Below are 18,757 nucleotides of genomic sequence, written 5' to 3' on the forward strand. Positions count from 1 at the left end.
TTTAAAAATTACTATTTGACATTTTTTTAAAAATCAAAGTAATCATTATAGGAGCAATCACAACATTTTTTTGGACCTCCTTATACTTATTCTGTGGCTTATTACTGTGTCAAATTTGAATTCTATCAAAGACTATCAAAGACTGAAAGTGAAGAGGTTCATTTTCCTTGCTTAAGTCTTTTAAAATCTTCACCCAGCACTTCTCAAATATATTTTTTAAATTTAAATTACCCAGAAACTCATTATTTGTTACATTAAAAATGTTAATAGTATATGTCCTGCTACACCCTATTGCTGAATTTCTGTGGGACAGTTGGACCCTAACTTTGGTGGGTGGAATTCTAAGGAAATAAGGTGAAATGGAGCTATCTAGACAGTTTCCCCTTTATACAGATGACCACCTCTTTGTAATATCTCAGCTGTAAGGTCTTTCCATCAGGCTAACCATCATTTGAATTTCTAAGACTGCTGATGTGGGCATTCTAAAGCTTGTTGGGCAGCTTTAAAAGTTGGTCCTTTTTGTGTCATCAGACTGATTAAATATAAATCAGGACACCATTTTGCCATATCAGTCCAGGACATCTGTGGTCCTCTGTATTGTGCTTTATACTTGATACTATTCATTTGCTTCAAATATACTCAATGTAACTGGGAGACACAAACAATACAATTGTACCACCTGTTCAGCATTCAACAATATTATAGAAAGAATGACACAAATGTTCGACAACAAAAACTGGACTCAAGCACCCTGGTCCTTAGAAAATATGCTACATATTTTCCAAATGTTTTTATTTGTATGTTGCTTTCCAAGGGCCCCAGTGAAACTGTTTGTTGAAGGACCAAGTAAGGAAATACACAATGGCATATTTTCCTTTTGAAATTAAAGCATCATAACTTTTTGGATATTTTGGAATATTTTATGGATTTTTTTCATTCTTAACACCAAGTTTAGCTATTGAGCCTGACATAGTAAAGATGAATATACAGAAACTTGCTAATGCAACCCTTGTATTAAGCTGGGCATAAATTTTGCTTGTAGCTTTGGACTGTGTATTCCTTCTGGCTAATAACTCATTTAAGGGCTCATGAGACAACTGTTGTATGTTATTTATAAAACCAGCTAGAGTTATTCATCAGCATGAAGGAAAACACGTAAGCTGTACAATACTAGTGGTATATATTATTATAGGGCTGCTTATAAAAGACAAAGGCTGTTAAATTACTTTGAAATCTCTCATGATGTTTGCCTTGGCAGTGGAAGACTTTGGGAATATTTACAGTTATAAACATCGATCTTTAAATTATTAAAGCAGTATGCAAATATCTGTATATATATGCAGGTTAAAAGGTAGACCTCAGATCTATCCTTACCTTCCAGTCTTACACCTCCTAATCTACTCCAAACTCCTGCCACCTCGTTTCTTTATTGTATACTTCCTGCCTTGTCTTTGTGAATCCACCTATGTATTATAGTCACATTCTTCTTTAATCATCATTGTTCTCAAGATTTTTCCACTCAAAGCACTGCAGAGGTCCCAAAAGATTGCAGTATAAAATTTCAAGTTCTCATGTTGACCTTCATTTCTCACTGTCCCCCGACACCCAATGGTTCCCCTGTCCTTTTGCTCTCTTACCTTGTCATCTGTTTAAAGTCCACCTCCAGGGTTCTGTCCGGGGACCCTGCTTCACAAGGCTTTTCCTGACCTGTCCACCCCTCTCAAGAGCTCACTGTTTTGAACACCTATAGAACGATTACTTCTGGGGCTTAATCACAGACACTCATTGTTACCTCAAGTCCGGTGTCCTTTCACCTCTCATACAGAGTAAGCCCCAGCTGGAGGCAAATTTCAGCATGCTCTTAAGCCAGTCACCTGCTGGGCCGTCTCTCACCTACCGTCATAATGCTGATGAGATGCCTGAGAGAGCACACTGTGTCCCTACGTCCACAGTGACTTCCAAACTGTGTAAATGTGGGGATTGGGGCGCTCTCTCTCACTCTCTCTATCTATCTGGGTTGGGTAGCATTGGGAAAGTTACTTACTGTGTCTTAAGATCAGTTTTATCATCCGTACAATAGGAAGAACGATACCTCATGGGATGATGGGCTGGATTAAACGTGCCTGAGAATGGGGCAGTACCATAGCCACTTTTAATTTGGATTCATCAGTGGGATGGCAGAGATGGGGGGGATAAATGGGGAGACAGGGAAAAGGAGAAGGATAATGACAGAAGGAAGGACCATTTAAATGGTGTTGGAAGGTAATGGGGATCCTGCTGTTGTTCTCAGGACTTACCGTGTGACAAGCTCCTGCCACAGATGGGTACTTAGCACCGGCTAAAACAAGACAAACAAAACCTAGCCTATCGTCAAAAAACTGCTGCTTACCCTGCTCTGCAACTATAGAAGCGGAATTTAGTTCTATAATTGGGCTATTTAAAACATTTTCAAATCATACTTGAGAAGCTGACTCTAATTTAGGACATGAATGCCTTGCACAGATCTGAGTGTGATGCCTGCAAATAGGAAACACGGAGGACAGGTAGTTACTATTGTCGCTACTATTACTCTTAATATATCCAAAAGGGTACCAAATGGTTCTTTTATTTTGTTTTATCTTCACTATTAAATGCCATAAATGAGTTTACCAGATGACTGTTAAATCTTAATTATTATATTTAAAATCAATGGCTGTGCGTGTGATACGGTATCAAAGCAAAGGGCAATGTTTTAATAATTACAACTAAAAAATGAGAGACTTTAAAAGCCATATTCCCAGCCCTTTTATCACATTAGAATTGTGTATACTATGAGAATATTATTCTTGTAAGTAACACTTAAAGTTTAGCTCTTTAAGAGACACCAAATAACTTTACAACTTCTTTGTGCTTAAAGAGACTTGTGAGTTAATATTATTAACTGTTTGTGGTTGGAAAGAGAATTTTTTGGTCCAGACAAGCTTTTTTTTTTTTTCTTTGTAATAAAACCTCTCTTTAAAACTTAAAGCGCTGTTGAAGCTTTAAAAGCAAACAAACGAAAACTTGGTCATCTGACAGAATTTTTTTTAAAAATAGCAAGAACGCAATTCTGTTTCAGTTTATAAAACAACGCTGGCCAAGTGGAGAGTCTGTTGGGATCTAATTCACTCTTATTTTACATTATTTCTAAGAAGACCCTTGATGCTGTGCTTTCCCAGCAGTAGCTTCCCAGCCTGCAGCCTCAGCATTTCGCTTGGTATTTAATACCCTCAAGCCTTTTACGATTCATAAATGAGCCTTAGAGGACCTCACTATGCTTTGCCTTCACCTCCCGATTGCTCTTTTATTATATCCTAGGGAGGAAATCAAATATTTGTTTTTCAGAGAACTTAAAAAGGCTCCAGGTATTATCACAAAAATGGAAAGACTAAATCAAAAAATATTTTTACTGAGTGGGAATTCACTTGTGCCATAGCTTTGAATGTGGGTAGCATCTTGTCTCCATTTTGCATGCTAGTGGAAGCTAGTATTTTCATTAAAACAAAATTGAAGAGTAGCAATTATAGTATCACTATTACTTTTTTAATTTTAGGAAAAACAGCTAAAAATGGAAATGCAAATTTATTTATAATTTCCCTTGGGCCAAAAGTGGCCACATTTAACATGTTTTTTTGCCTTTGCTTCAAGTTTCCCTCTTTTAATGTGAAGATCATAACACATTATAGATATTGTTGAAGGCCCTTATTCACCATAAAATTTTTCAATTTAGTGATTTTCCAACAAGTGCAAAAGATAGCATTACAGTTCCCTCATTCCTCTCTACATGTAATCACTATCTTAAGTTTGGTATTCTTCTGGTCTATTTTGTATAAATTGCTCAATGGTATTCTCTAATAGGAATATACACTTAACTATCCTTCTACCGGGAGATGTGTGAACTTATTTCCAGTGTTATGCTATGAAAATCAGTGCTGTCATGAAGATACACATCTTGCTGTCTTGTCTCCTGGGGCACATACATAATTCTGCAAGGGACGTTCTGAAAAAGGAATTGTTGGTCAGAGTACATATATATTTTCAATTTCATTGTATATTGAAATATTTTTCTAATTGTTTTACCATTTCACATTGCTATCAGTAGCATAAACAGTTTGTCTGCAAATCACTTCCTTGAGATTTTGCTCACTATTTAAATTTGTCAATCTGCATACAAATAGAATCTCTGCCTTCATTTGCAGTTCCCTGAAATATTCCTTTTCTTTCCTCCCATATTTATAGACATTTCCTTCTTTGAATGTCCTACTTACTTCCTTTGACTTTTCTTATTGATACATAGTAATTTGTTATATTTTCTGATATTATTAATGAAAATATTTATCCCAATCAGGATCTTGAGTTTTAAGGTGTGTGTGTGTGTGTGTGTGTGTGTGTGTGTGTGTGTTGGTGTGAAAATTTTAAAGTTTTTGTTTCTCAAATTTACTTATTTTTCCTTTATGGCTTATGATAGCTTTATGCCTTATTAGAGAAATTTTTCCTTAATTGTAGCTCATGAAGATATTCTCCTGTTATTTAAGAGTCTTAAGGTTTTTGTCTTCCAAGTTATTTCACCCACCTGACATTTGTTCCGTAAGTCCACACTGGTTGGACTTCAACTTAAGTAGAAGTCTGAATCCTTCACTACTTTCACAAAAATAGATCCCAGATATGCCGAGTTACAACATATTTGATAATACTTTTCCTTTCTCTGTAAAAAAAAGACAACTTTGGAAACAAGTGACTTTTTACTTTTAATAAGAAATACTGTTGTCAGGCAGCTCATCTGAGGAGATCTCTTCCTGCACACTAGATGAAACCTCAGCCTTGATGGGGGAGAGTTCTTGACTCTGAATGAAAAAGAAGTCCCAGCCAGGTCAGACATGCGGAGGTAAGGAAGGAATTCATTAAGGGAAGAGTAGCAGGGAATGGCAGCTGCTATGCAGGCAGCAGAGAGCGAGGAGGAACAGAGGGAGAACAGAAGCTCATTGAGCTCCTGCTGGGCACGGGGCAGATCCCCTGCCAACTCCTGAAGCCAGCGTCATGGGGTGCCCAGTGTCTGCTTGAATCTTCATGGTGTAGGAGCCAAGCCCCCACCACCCCAGGATTTGGCAGAGCCACAGAGCACTGGATGCAGCGAGATTATGTTCTGAGAACTTCCCAAAGGCAAATGCAAAGAAAGGAGACTTTCAGGCAGCTACTAAAGAGCATGATTGTACAGTTGCAGTCAGGCCTGGGCACCCAGGTGATGGAAATTTGCAAACCCAAATCAGAGATCTCAGTAGCCCTTCCCTGCTGGTCTTTAGTAGAACAGAGAGAGAGCGGAGACTGTGTTTAAGTCTGAAAAATAGAACGAAATAGCAAAATAACAAAGGCACTTACAATTGAAAGAACGCAGAGACAAAACGCATTAAGTTGAGTAGTGAGACGTCCTTAAGGCAAAAAGTACGCACTCGAAGAAAGGGGAGTGCAGGCAACCTCAGAGATGCGGTGCACTTAAGGGCTTAGCATTCTATCTTTTAAGGCTTTCAAGAGCAGGGCAGGGGCAGAGGTGGGAGGTATTGTAGGCTTGATATGTGGCCTCAGAATGCCTTTCTCCAGTGAGAGATATTATGTCACCATCCAGTCAGTCCTCTAGATATTCTGTAAGATAAACTTAACACAAGGAATTTATTGATCCTATTCTTCTCCAAGATAGTGGTTATCCTCAGGCACTAGGAACATATCATTTAGGACTGTTCGCTCTGCATTATGGTAGGTTGTTAACTGCTTACCAAACAGTGTTTAGGAATCTAACCTCCTAACTCCCTGGTTTTTAAAACGGAATCTCAGCCTTAAGATGGAGTCCCTGCTGCTCTTACTGTGCTGTCTATATCTTGGCATTTTTTCATCATAGGCAGGAAAAATGAATCACGATGCTTGTTCCATGTGCCGGCCCCGCCTCAATACCACGACTGTTACCTCGCACATTAGAGCTGTTAGTGAGGAAGAAATTTCTGCTCCCTTTTGAGGTCTAAGAATCAAATTGACATGAGACAGATTAACAGGAGAAAAAAAATTGAATTACCTCAGTATGGATAAGCCATAGACATGGGTTCCAAAGACAGTCAGAGAGAATGAGGTCTATATGTCATCCTGAGCCAAGGTAAAGGGGGTAGGGGTCTGAGACTTCAAAGGAAAAGGGAAGTAATTCACAGGAATATATAAAGAGCAGATGTCTAGTAAGCAAAATACTTTATGGGCCACACAGAAACAATGAGGCACAGACAGAAATGTTGACAGACTCCCTGAGTCCTTTCTGTCTACCACACCTAGCACACATTATAACACAGTTGTTTAAGGTGACGGCTCTCTGCCTGGAGCAGGTTCTCCATCTAAATTCTTTTTATGCAGTTTTGGGGCTGGGGAAGGTAAAGATATCTTCCCGAGTCTTTTGGGCCTGTTTTCAGCTCAAATAATCTGCGTGTCACAACGGCACATCTCGGGGCAGCCTGCCTGTGGTCCTTACAGAGGCCAGGAATTGGGGATAGTATGTGACTACACAAGCCTTAGAAAAGGGCTGGTATAGTTCTTTCTAACTGAACTTTTTTCTCAAAGTAGATTTGAACAGCAAGCTGTTGCAAGTGAAAATGTACTGTCAAACAGTTCAGAGACAAGGATATTGAGAAAGTTAATCCAGAAGCAGGAATAATTTAGATTTTTACTATATTATAGATTTCCAATGAGTCATTGGAAATCATCCCACAGTTGATAATCAGCAACCATTTATTGAACGTCTCTTTTGGGAAATACACTGTTAGGTACAGTATTAACAATATCTCTTAAATATAATGATTACATTTATGCTTTTTTAAAAAACAAATTAGTCACGTTATGTGTTAAATATTTAATTTAATACTAATATAATAAAGAATTTCTCCTATGCATTTTCACAGTAATATTGACATTATATTTAGAAATCCTGAATTACTTTGTAAATTTAGAATTAAATACACTTAAAATGTCTTTGATGATAAATTCTTAAGGTCTTTAAAAGAAATTGCTAAATAATAATCTTTGGCTAGTTTACTATTTAGTTTAATTTATAGCAAAAACCAGAGCTAAAAAAAACCACTTTGCATTCATATTATGAATTACTGAATAAATATCCCCCATAGATACAACTAAGTCCTTCAAATATGATCCCTAAACTTAAGATACTTAAAATATCAGTAAAATAAATGCTTTGGATGTAAACATTACCAGTAAAAAAATAGCACAAAATTATAATTTGAAGATTAAGAAGACATAAAATGCTAAGTTGGTATCACAGAGACTCATAGATGCAGAGAAACTCCCATGTACTCCTATACATCTAACCCATAATCTTGCCCCTTTAAAAAAGTATACAACTACTCAGTCTTACACTGCAGGGCATTGAAATTTTTCCTTAACATAGTCAGGAAAGGCTTCTTTATAAAAAGAAATCTTTTCAAAATCTTCATAAGTGAACAAAGAAAAACAGATTGGAATGGAGAAGGCTTGAAGCTGGAATTTAATAACTCAAAGTATTATGTAAAAATGAAAGTAGAAATATAAATTAATGGCAGGGTATGCTGGGAAAAAATTGCCCACATGAGCAGATCCAAAATGTATATTTACTTGAGTTCAGTAATGAAAAGTTTATGTTTGATGCAGAGAGTGAATTTACGCTAACACTGTTGAAGCAGTGGGTTGGAATATCTGGTATATGGAACATCTGTGTGTTATTAAATAATAAACATTGATTTGCATCAATTATTTCTAGAAAAGCAGAACAAATTTAACTGCAAACAGAGATAAACAAATGTGGGGTTCTTTTTAAGGTTATATTTACTTTAGAATATAAAACAAATCTAAGCAGAAACAAAACAAAGTCCTAAACAAAAACTAAAACATTTTGAAAAGGAGCCATAGCATGAATTTTCTTAATAAAACAAATATAATTTCTTTGTTAGTGGATTTTCCTATCACATGATAGTACGTGGATTTGCTTTTCAAAGTATGAGTAATGGAAATAATACAGTTGCTAAAATAAGATATTCTTTGTGATATCCCTAAGTGGCAGTATAATTCAGTATTATTAATTCAGCATTTCTTTGCCTGTCACAATTTTAGGCACTGAAGATATAAAGATAAATATGAATCCAAAGTGAGATAGACACTTAAAAGATTTGTGTATACTTCAGGTAATGCAATAACAGAGATAGTCCCAAGATGTTTTGTAAAACCTGAGGGTATATATCAAATCCTGTCTGGGAGGAAAAGGGTCCAGAAAGTCATTTAGATTTAATTATAATAAAATGGCAGATGCTTTTCCAATACACTATTGTTAGTGTTGCAGTTAATTGAATTTCAGCTCACAGTCTTCCTGAAGATAGTCATTTTTTGTAGCATCACACATAACTTTAAAGAGTGAACTGCAACTTGCCCAGGTTCATTGAAATACATTAAAAACAATTTAAGATAAACTCTGACATTTTTTAAAGAAAGAATTAACTGAAGTAAAAATAAGAACTCTTCTTGATACCTTTATTTTTATTAATTAAGAACCATTTATTGAGAATGTATTTGTTTCGTAGTATGTAGTCGCACTACCATTAACTGCTGTCGTGCTGTGCCAGAATCATGTGTCTTCAACTTTCATAGTTTCCTGATCATTACTAATTTCATTTTAAGGTTCTCTGTCTCCTCTAGGATATCTAAAGATACAGCCACTGAACCAGAGTTTATTATTTTACATATTTAATTATGGTGATATTCTGATCAAGTTGATTTTAAATATTATTTAACTTGGGTCATTGGAAGATCAGAAGTATTGTTGATGGGATTTTTTGCAAGTATCAATTTATTTACTTGTTTATGCGATAATATCCAGTTTAGAACTAGACAATGTAAAACTATCATGTATGTCCTTGTATTTATTTTCCATATAAGTGGTTAATTTTTTGATACCTTATAATACACTAAGCTCTCTTTTTTCAACATAGATTAATTTTTAGCAATATTTAGATTAAAAAACATTCTCTTAAATGTTCATTACTGGTTCTCAGTACATACATCTTTAGGCTTCTCTCTCAGTTGCAATATAAGCTCTTGGAGAAACTATATTTCCAGGACTTAGCACAGTGCCTAATACATAATAAACATTTAGTGAGTATTTGTTAAATAAATTAGTCCTATATTTCTATCCCTGCTAATTTGTCTAAATCCACTTACAAAACTACTTTTAAATAAGAATATGCCTCAGATGAACTTCCCCAGCCATCATATTCTAGAACATGCCTTTACCCTCTGTGCAGGCACCACTGTCTCGACCGAGGCAGGAATGATTTCAGGTCATTGGTATCTCTCAACACCTAGCACAGGGCCTCACACCTGGTAGAGATGGTCAATAAATGTCTTAGAATAGATGGAAGGATATAAATTATCCAACCAGCCTCTCCCACTCACCACTTATGGGAGTATAATAAACTATATTACACCTGTGATTTCTCTAAATTGTATCTATGATATCATCACAGATTCCTTCTGAAAAAAATAAAATCAGTTACAGTGTTGAACTTGTTAGAAGCTAGAGTGTTAAAGTGGAGAAATGGGGCATAGCTATGGAATAATAGATAAAGACATTCTGAAACAATATCCCAAATGTAGATAAATTGGAAAGTCATTTTCAAAGTCATTTTTTAAACAGATATTTTCAGGTATATCAGACAATACATGATGAGATAATAGGGAAGCATGAGTTATGGAAAACACTCAGGGTAAAACAAAGTAGCTTTGTCTTCAAATCCCCCAAAATAATAGTTCACAAAGGTTAGAATTGTCACAGTGTTATCTGTATAAGTCAAATGAGACTTGATTGCATCTGACACTATGAACAGATAGCCTGTCCTTTGAGCAGAGTTCTGTAAACAAAGGGTCATCAATATAAAAGTAACAATTTTAGCATCAGTGCCTTAAGAAAACACATCATTCTGGTCATCTGAGGGTTTATCTTTTAAGCACGTTAATATAATGTTTTGGATGGAAATAGTTTTAGAATGCATTCCATATATTTCACTCTTTGAAACCGAAGTACTGTGAACCTAAACTCCATTTAAAATCTGGAGTTTGTCTTGATACTTTCATGATAATTTTATATTTTATGTTGGCAATTATCTGGGGATGTGAAATTCATATCTACCCAAATTTCTTATCCATGGTTTGTGCTTGAAATGCTGCAAACGTTTGCATGGTAACCACACCCTTTTACTCTCTTAACCTCCTTTATAAAAGGTTCAAATGGGCACCTCTGGCCTGATTCACCCCGTCCCCACTTCCCCCCACCTCCGAAGAGCCGTGTGCCTACCTCACACTGTATGTCGCCTTATATTTTCAGCTTATTTCCTATTATCTTTTCTTTGCTCCAGACTTGCTCACATTCAATTTACCTGCTTTCCTACACAAACCATTACACAGACTAGGTAACTTTCATGTCTGTTTTCAGCTAGCATTTAAATGATTTGAAAGTACTTTTAAAGATATGCTGACAAAAAGCTGGTTTATGAGCCGTGCTTTGTGAACTGGGGGTGGTTGAGTTAAGCATGTTCAAAACTGGTCTTGAGCTACGCACATGATTGTGATTCCATAGTGGATCTCTTAGTACAGATTCTGGGTCAGGACTCGAGTCCTGCAAGTCCGCAGTGTGTTCATTATGCAGTTATTCAGGAGTTATGGATCTAACTAAATGCACAAAACTGATACTAAATCAGAATATTAATTTTCAGGTGAGGATAACAGGAACCAGTTCCTCTCAGCATTCTTATTCCTCATCCATAACGATTAGAAGCCTGTTTACACATCAGTGAACAAAGAGACGAAGGTCAAAGTTGGGTAGTAACTGTGATGAATCAACTGCAGGAATATGCGTGTGTGTGTGTGTGTGTGTGTGTGTGTGCACTTACACACATGTACAGATATTTTGTTATGTTCAATTTGCCTGCACAAAAAGGCTAATGTTTAAAAGTCTAATATAATGATCTCACCTTGGGATTAACATTACAAATAAAAACGTAATTTGAGCCCTATGTAAAATTGAAGTCAATATTTGAGAATTCAAAATATAAGAAAATAAATGGTTTGAAAAATCACTTAATTATGTAAATAGCAATATTAAATGGAAAAAAGACTTTTCATTTGTGTAGATTAAAATTAAATATCAAGAATTTCGTATGATCCAACCCACTCATTTTCCTTACTTACAATACCATTAAAAGGTTTGCAGAAGTGTTTCTTACCATGGGATTTAAACATATAAGCTTTAAAGATTAATGTAAAAGCAACTCTAGATCCATTTTGTTAGGGGGGAGAAGGCAGTTGTGACAAAGATTCTTTTTTGGTATTTCACAAACCTGTTCAAGACTCCAGTCTAATTAGAACCAACACCCAGTCTAAATGATTACAATGTGGTTTCCCAGAAAAACAAAAGCAAACGAACCTCATCCTTGAAGCATTCTTCAAGACCCATATTTTCTGCCAGTGCCAGTCCTGTCACCACTGTTTAAACCTTGGCAAAATTCAAAAAGAGCTCATCAATGCACAGTGAGGATTAATGGGCACCACTCCTCACCCTGCTGAGACCCTTTGTCAAAACAGTCCATTTCTATGCCATTGGTAAGGTTGTGCAGTTGTAATGCCTGGATAACTGCCAGGAGGACCCATAGTTACAAAACAACTGGAGTCCTTCTGTTTTCAAATCAATCTGTTGCTGTGTAAAGTTTTTTGAATTATAATGAATCTTGTTGCCAGTCAGTATTTTTAAGTCATTCCAAGACCCTACGTGAATGATGTTACTTCTCCGCATATGCTATCATAGATAGATTTATTTCCATACAACTCTTTATATAAATGATTGATGTTAGGGTTTGTCATAACAGGGGAGGTTTAATTTCTGAATTAAAACAGAATATGTAATATGTATACAGGTAATACTAGTGTTCTGATGGGCTCTCATATTGCCTCTATATGAATTATGGTACACTTATAAAACAAAGTTAACCTTTACAATTTTTTAAGTAGTCAGTGCAATATTATAAGTACATGCACACATACATGTTTATATATATTTTATATGCTCACAGTGTGCACATATATATACATATGCAATACTGTACACATATTATGTCTTTGAATGTATACAAACAGTATACTTATGCATATGTATGTACTAAAGAGAGTTTTAGGAGAATAAAACTGAGTAAAAAACAGTTATTATTTGAATGAACTAAGGTTCGGTGTGTCGTCAAGGACAATGCCTCATATTTAAATGTCAGTATGAACTGGCATAATTTAATGAAGACTTGACCATGGATTTATTTGCTAACCTTACTGAAATCTATTTCCAATTAATTGTTCCTTAATATATTTCATTCTATGTTGGAAAAGAATCAGCCCCCTCATATATATTAAAAAGCTTTCAAAATTACAACCAATAGAATAACTTTGAAATCAACCGGATTTCAAAATCCTCCTCCATTCCTTATCAGAAGTGTGATCTTGGCAACTTGTGTAAATTGACAAGGACACTGACAAAAGCATACACTTCACGCTAAAGACTAAATGGCATTAGACATATCAAGTGCTTAAAATAATGCCAAGTATATTATAAGCATTGATAAGTGTTAGCTGACGGTATTTTTTTGCCGATAGAAATAATAGCAAAATAGCTGAAATGAATGAAACGTAAACTCAGTCACGTTACTGCCTCTTCTACTCAACCTTCTTCCAACTGAAATTATCAATAGAATAAACAAATAAGGAGAAGTCTGCATTCTAGGGATGGGGCCATCCTAATGACAAGCTTTTTCTACATAGCCCAAAATATATATGAGACCAGATCTAAGGAAGAGTAGAGGGTTGACAGCTGATCCCAGTCATAAAATATCCATGTGTTTGAGAATTCAGTGGAAAGTCATGAGAAATTGCAGTTTGTATCCCTAGTAGTGTATCCTTAAACATGAAGATGGTATTTTAATCTAAATGAAATGTACCTACAAACTTATTACTATTGAACATTGTAAAATCTGTGAGACTGTGGTCTGTTTAATTCTCCCTGTATTTTCACCTCCAGAATGTGCTGGGCTGTGTTACCACTCTGTCCCTTTCTAACAAGCCTTTTATTATAGCCTTTGATTCTCACCCACTTCATCTCTCTTTATTTCTAATCTCTTCCTTAATTATTCCCTATCCTGTCTGGCCTCTCGTGTAATCACTCTCTCTGTAGGCCTGTCAATGACGGCTGCTCTGTCTCGGTCTTTCGCACTCACCTCAAGGGGCTGGGTCGGATCCTCCGGGCTGCCTGCATTAGGCAGCGTGGGCCGGGCTCAGATATTTTCTGTTTGCACCTGCAGACACATTTCTCCTCCTCCTACACGCAGATGAAAGGCCAGCTGAGGTCTCTGCCCCATGTTCTCCCACTCAAGAGCCCGGGCTGATGGACACGCGGCTCTGGGAGCACTGCTGATTATCACATCGGGAAAAGACAGGGAACGTGGGGAACCGGACATTGTTTCTTAAATATTTCTTCCCAGAAATGAAAACACACCAGGCTGCTTATATCACACTGACAAAAAGTAAATCCTATGGCTGTGCTCAGCTTCGGGGAGAAAAGGAGGGCACATCCACCTAGTGCTCAGAGAAAGACAGACTGGACTACCGCTCAGTCTCCCTGATGCCTGCTCCCACCGCTGCTCCCAGCCCATGAATTCTCCAAGCTCCAGAGAAGCCATGCTTCTTTGAACCTTTTGTCTCTGGATATGCCATTCCTTTCCTTTTTACGCCATCCTCTACTCACTTCTTAATCATAATTACTCACCCACTGCTGATTTCAGTTACTGGTCATAGCTGTATTTTACAATGGCTGATTTCACTATCCTTGAGAAATTCAGTGTCTTATAGAGACCTGTCCATCAATGTGGACTCTAAGCTTCTTGAGTTATTCATTTCTAGGGGCCTCTCAGCCACGTAATACTTATATATGCCTATAATTACATCATGATTATTATCATGACCCTGAGTTACTAACTTTGAGATCAATAAGTCAGAAATTCAACCCTTTTCCTTCTTGCTTAGAATTTCATTTGACCCCAGCTGCACTCGTTTTTGACCCTATCAAATTCATGTGTTGAATATCTATTTGTTTTTACGTATTGATGATTTCCTCTTCTCACATTTCTCCGTATCCAGATTGAGTTCTGTGGCTTATTGTTATAACCAGTCTCTTCTAGTTCCAAATTTAATTTTCCTCTCTTGTTTTATAGCATTTACCTCCTCAAAACTTGACCTTTAGAAGAATAAACTCAGATGGAAAAAAATCAGCCAGCTGTGAAGAATGGGACCACTGTAAATGGGTAGTTAGTGACCACACATGAGTGGCCAGAGCTCCCACAATTGCTATAAACTCTAGTCACTAAACTCTCCTATATTCTGCAATGCTATTATCAGATGTTTCTATTTCTTATCTAACAGTCCCTCTTAACTGGCAGCAGAAAACCTGCTATCCTTCTTCCAGAAGTAGGCAAGACTAGATGAGAGTCCTACGTCAGCCCTCCATGATCAAATTCACAAACACTGCTTCCTTAGCACCTCTTCTCTCTTCTGTGTTTGATGGAGAAGTTAACCCTTCTACTGCTTAAAGATATTCTTTTCATGTTCTCCATTCCAATGCCCTAGTCAGGGATGTGTAGACCCATGTCTCTTTCTTCCCTTGCTTTAGACATCTAGGCTGTTTGCCTTTGATTCACATCCATTTGTATTTTTAAAAGATCATGGTTTCTGAAGTTAAAAAAAAACCAAAAAATCTTTTCAACAGCCATTGAAAATGTCAGTTTTCCCTCTGAGGTAAACTTCTTTACCCAATTGGTTGCACTAGCTATCTGCATTGCATATCATACACAGTAACTTTTGAATTAACATGTCATCAAAAATTGCACTCATTACTGTCTCCAAGCTGTTCATTCCAGTGGGTATTTTTCAGGCTTTATCTTATTTGATCTGAAAGAAGCTATTTGTTCAACTTATTCTGTTCTGAGAGTATTCTTTCCACTGGTCCCACATTCTCTTTTTTTCTTCTAGGTCCCTCTCTTAGGTCACTGCTTCCCCATTCTATTTGCTATCTTTACCTCTTCTGACTAATTTTTAAGTGCTACTAGAAAGAGTATATTATAGTAAATTCCAAAAGAATAACTGTCCTGTTTCTTGTCAAGGTGGTATAGCAACATTAAGCTTTGACAAACTCCTCTTTGACTAATACCCATAACACAATCCATGTGAAGAAAGGCAGAGGAAGCCTGATTAAAGCTGTGGGTGTCAGGGCTTCTGATCTCAACGCAAAGCATGTTGTTCTAGAATTCAGGCCATGGACTCAAAGTGCTCCCTGTGGAATCCAAGTCTGAAGGCAGGCTGGCTGCTTGAAACCACAGCCTCGCATGTGGCCTCCCTGCTTGTGAAAGCAGCATGGAAATACCGGTGCCCGAGGCTTTGGCTTGATTGACAGCTGTGGACGTAGGGAAGTGGAAAGGCACAGATTCAGCCAGGTCATTAGGAACTCTCTCAAGTGACCTAATTGTTTTGAAACTAGATTCAAAACATCAACAATATCACCAGGGGGTAGTGAACCTCGAGTCACCCTTACAAGACATAGCTACGGACTGGGAAACTAGGGCGGGGCGCCGAGTGAAAGGAGTCGCAGAACCACCAGGAAAGTACCTGTCAGGGTACACGACAGAAGGAGAGGAAATGAGATGGAGAAAAATAACAAGACATGAAAGCTTATGTGAAAAACTCAATTGAACTTATGAAATACATTTTATAGAATGATTTGACAAAGATGTAAAATAAAAACTGAAGACAAAATCTTTTAAAATCTGTAAAATATGTACAAAAAAAATCAGTTGTGTGGTAAAAATAATGAAATATGAAAATATGAAAAATGAAATGAATATTTTTGAAGTATCATTAAAAGGTATCATTTTTTAAAACTCAATAGACGAGATATACTAAGTACAAAGAGTAAGTTAAATGGAAAACAATAATGATTAATCAGCACACAGCACAAAAACAAATACTGATTAATTCAGTCGGCACACAGCGCAAGAAAATACAATGCAAAAAATACAAAAGTAAACAGAGAAAAAAAAAACACATTAGAAGATAAGCCAATTTATGAAAACTGCTAAGAGACATGGAGGATAGGATGAGAAACACCATCATATATCTAGGGTGTTCCAGAAGAAGACAGTGGAAGGGAGTAACATTGAAAAAGATAACAGCTGAGGATTTGCTGGAATTTTGGTAAAGATGTACCATTACATCAAAAATGTTTTCTGCTAAGGAAAGGATAGGTAACTAAGCAGACAAACAAACAAATAAATTTACTCCAGAAGATAAATCACAGGTTAATTTCCAATGCATGTAATGGACAAAGGATTTTAGGTATTCAGACTCTAAGAACTTGTGCACATTGGCAGTGAGAAGGGGATATGGACAGACCTGGGCTCCTGGAAGAGCAAGCCAATGGCTCCATGACCTGGGTTTGAATATGTGATAAGGAACCCTGGCATCTGGTACTAAACGCTCACACCTAAGTGGTGGATGAGAAGGCGGATTAAGGGACTCTGAATATCCTTCTGTTAATGAATGTTTAGAGGCTGAACAGCAGGAGGTAGTGTTGAGGTATACTGTTCAAACGGTGAATCGGGTAGGTAGGAGGTGTATCATCATGGAAATGGTGCCGAAAGCCCCATAGCTCCAGCTGAAAGGCAGTGTGGTTGTGGCTGCTTATTTAAGGGGTCTCAGAGAGGAAAGAGATCACCTCAGACTAAGCACCTTACTACCCCATATAGAACACTAGACTGGCCAAAATCACTGGGGCTCTGTGTGACCGCAAACAACCACTGCTCTGCTCAGAACAGAGGAAATGCATCTTGTTTGTGGTGCAAAGCTGCTCGTTGCTTTCACTCTCTCTGACCTCTCTTGACACTTCTATTCCAATTCTATTCCAGAAGAGGTAAAGATAGCAAATAGAATGGGGAATTCCAGTAAAGTTCAGTTACTTTAAGGACAAAAATTAGTAAGGATACACCAAGATCTCCCTATTTCCAAGGCCATGAATACCTGTCCGTGTATGCCAGAGAACTTTGGTCAGGTAAGGAACTCACAGGGCTTTGTTGAAAACAGGCAACCAAGTTACCCCCTACCCAGTCCTGTTGGGGGGCATATGGCATCCAGATTCTGCCATTCAGTGTTAGTTGGGATTCCCAGCAGATAAATGAGTCTAACAAGACCTTGTGTTAAGGGCCGTTTGGGCCAATTCAATATACTGTCATTGTTGCTTTTACGTCTGTATGTATAAAACGTTCATCTATGTTGTCCTATAAGGCCCAGAGGGGATTCCCCTCATCATAAGGAATTACATGTTAGAAGAGTCTTAGTACGTTTAGGACTTCCATAACCCTAATGACCACTTTGAACTACAAGTCTCTGTGACTGATGATTTTGCCTGTCCTGTATCTGACGTTTTCCTTCAGGCTCTGTATGAATCACTTTGTAGGCATGGCTACTATGCACACACACCCCGTTTTTTTTTGATATCTTTAATGTACAATTACTTGAACAACATTATGGTTACTAGACTCCCCCTATTATCAAGTCCCCCCAACATGCCCCATTACAGTCACTGTCCATCAGCGTAGTAAGATGCTGTAGAGTCATTACTTGTCTTCTCTGTACATACTGCCTTTCCCATGTCCCTACCCGCTACATCATGTGTGCTAATCGTAACCATGCACACCCCTTTTCAAAAAGCAGCTATTACTTTGTTGCTAGACCCTTCTCGAAACTGAGTGTCTGACCCTCAGAAATCTTGTGACTCCAGGGCCTGATGGTCCTATTTTGAGGTAGGTCAACTTGGACTTTACAGTTAACAATGTAGGAAAGATCCCAAAGTTTCTCCTACCAGATGGAAACAGTATATTTAGGAGCTCAGCCAACCGGGCGGAAGTAACATCTTGGCTTTAAAGCGGTAGTTTTTCCGGGGGAAACTTTGTCCCTCACCCCACAGCTTAAATCAACGTTGCTGATCAAGAGGACCCTATATTTGTGGACTTCCTGAATGTCTGGGCTTGCTTCCCTGACAAATTGAAACGTGTTGCTCTCTGCAGAGCTCCTTGGCTATCCAGCCCAGGGATAACTATGCAGAACCCAAATTTATTGGTGGGCAGAGCTCAAGGCCATTCTCACCACTGAGCTGTGACTTAGCTGTCGTCAGTGGTTTGGGTGTTGGTCTGCCCTGTGGAAAGCTACAGATTGGCAGGTTAAATAAACCCCTCATTTGGGCCACCAACTATGGAAACAAAGTCTGGCTGCTGATTAGAAAGTTGGGCTCAGTAATGAATTCAGAATCTATGCTTATTAACTGTTACATTGTTGTAGCAGTTACTATTAACTACATACAGTTTAATATTAAGCCTTAAGTGTTCCATGAATCTTTTCCTAACTACTCCATTGATCTTTTCCTTACACAATTCATTGAGTTCTTAATAGTTGCTCTGGGTTTTTCTTGCTTCAAGGAATCTTATATACGTTCTGGGAGGGATCATGCTCAAATGTCTTTGCATTCCCATTCTGCCTAGTCTACCAGTAAATACTGATTGATAGATCCTGTCATACTATTTCACAGCTGAGAAAA

The 18,757-nt window shown here is 37.5% G+C and overlaps 1 protein-coding gene across 7 annotated transcripts in view; it reads left to right on the top strand.

Annotated features, from left to right (window-relative positions):
* Window positions 1-18,757, top strand: part of GRIK2 (glutamate ionotropic receptor kainate type subunit 2) — a 588,905-nt gene that overhangs the window by 431,723 nt on the left and 138,425 nt on the right. The gene's annotated exons all lie outside the window — the stretch shown is intronic.

The sequence above is a fragment of the Manis pentadactyla genome, chromosome 12, assembly GCF_030020395.1.
Source record: "Manis pentadactyla isolate mManPen7 chromosome 12, mManPen7.hap1, whole genome shotgun sequence".
NCBI lineage: Eukaryota > Metazoa > Chordata > Mammalia > Pholidota > Manidae > Manis > Manis pentadactyla.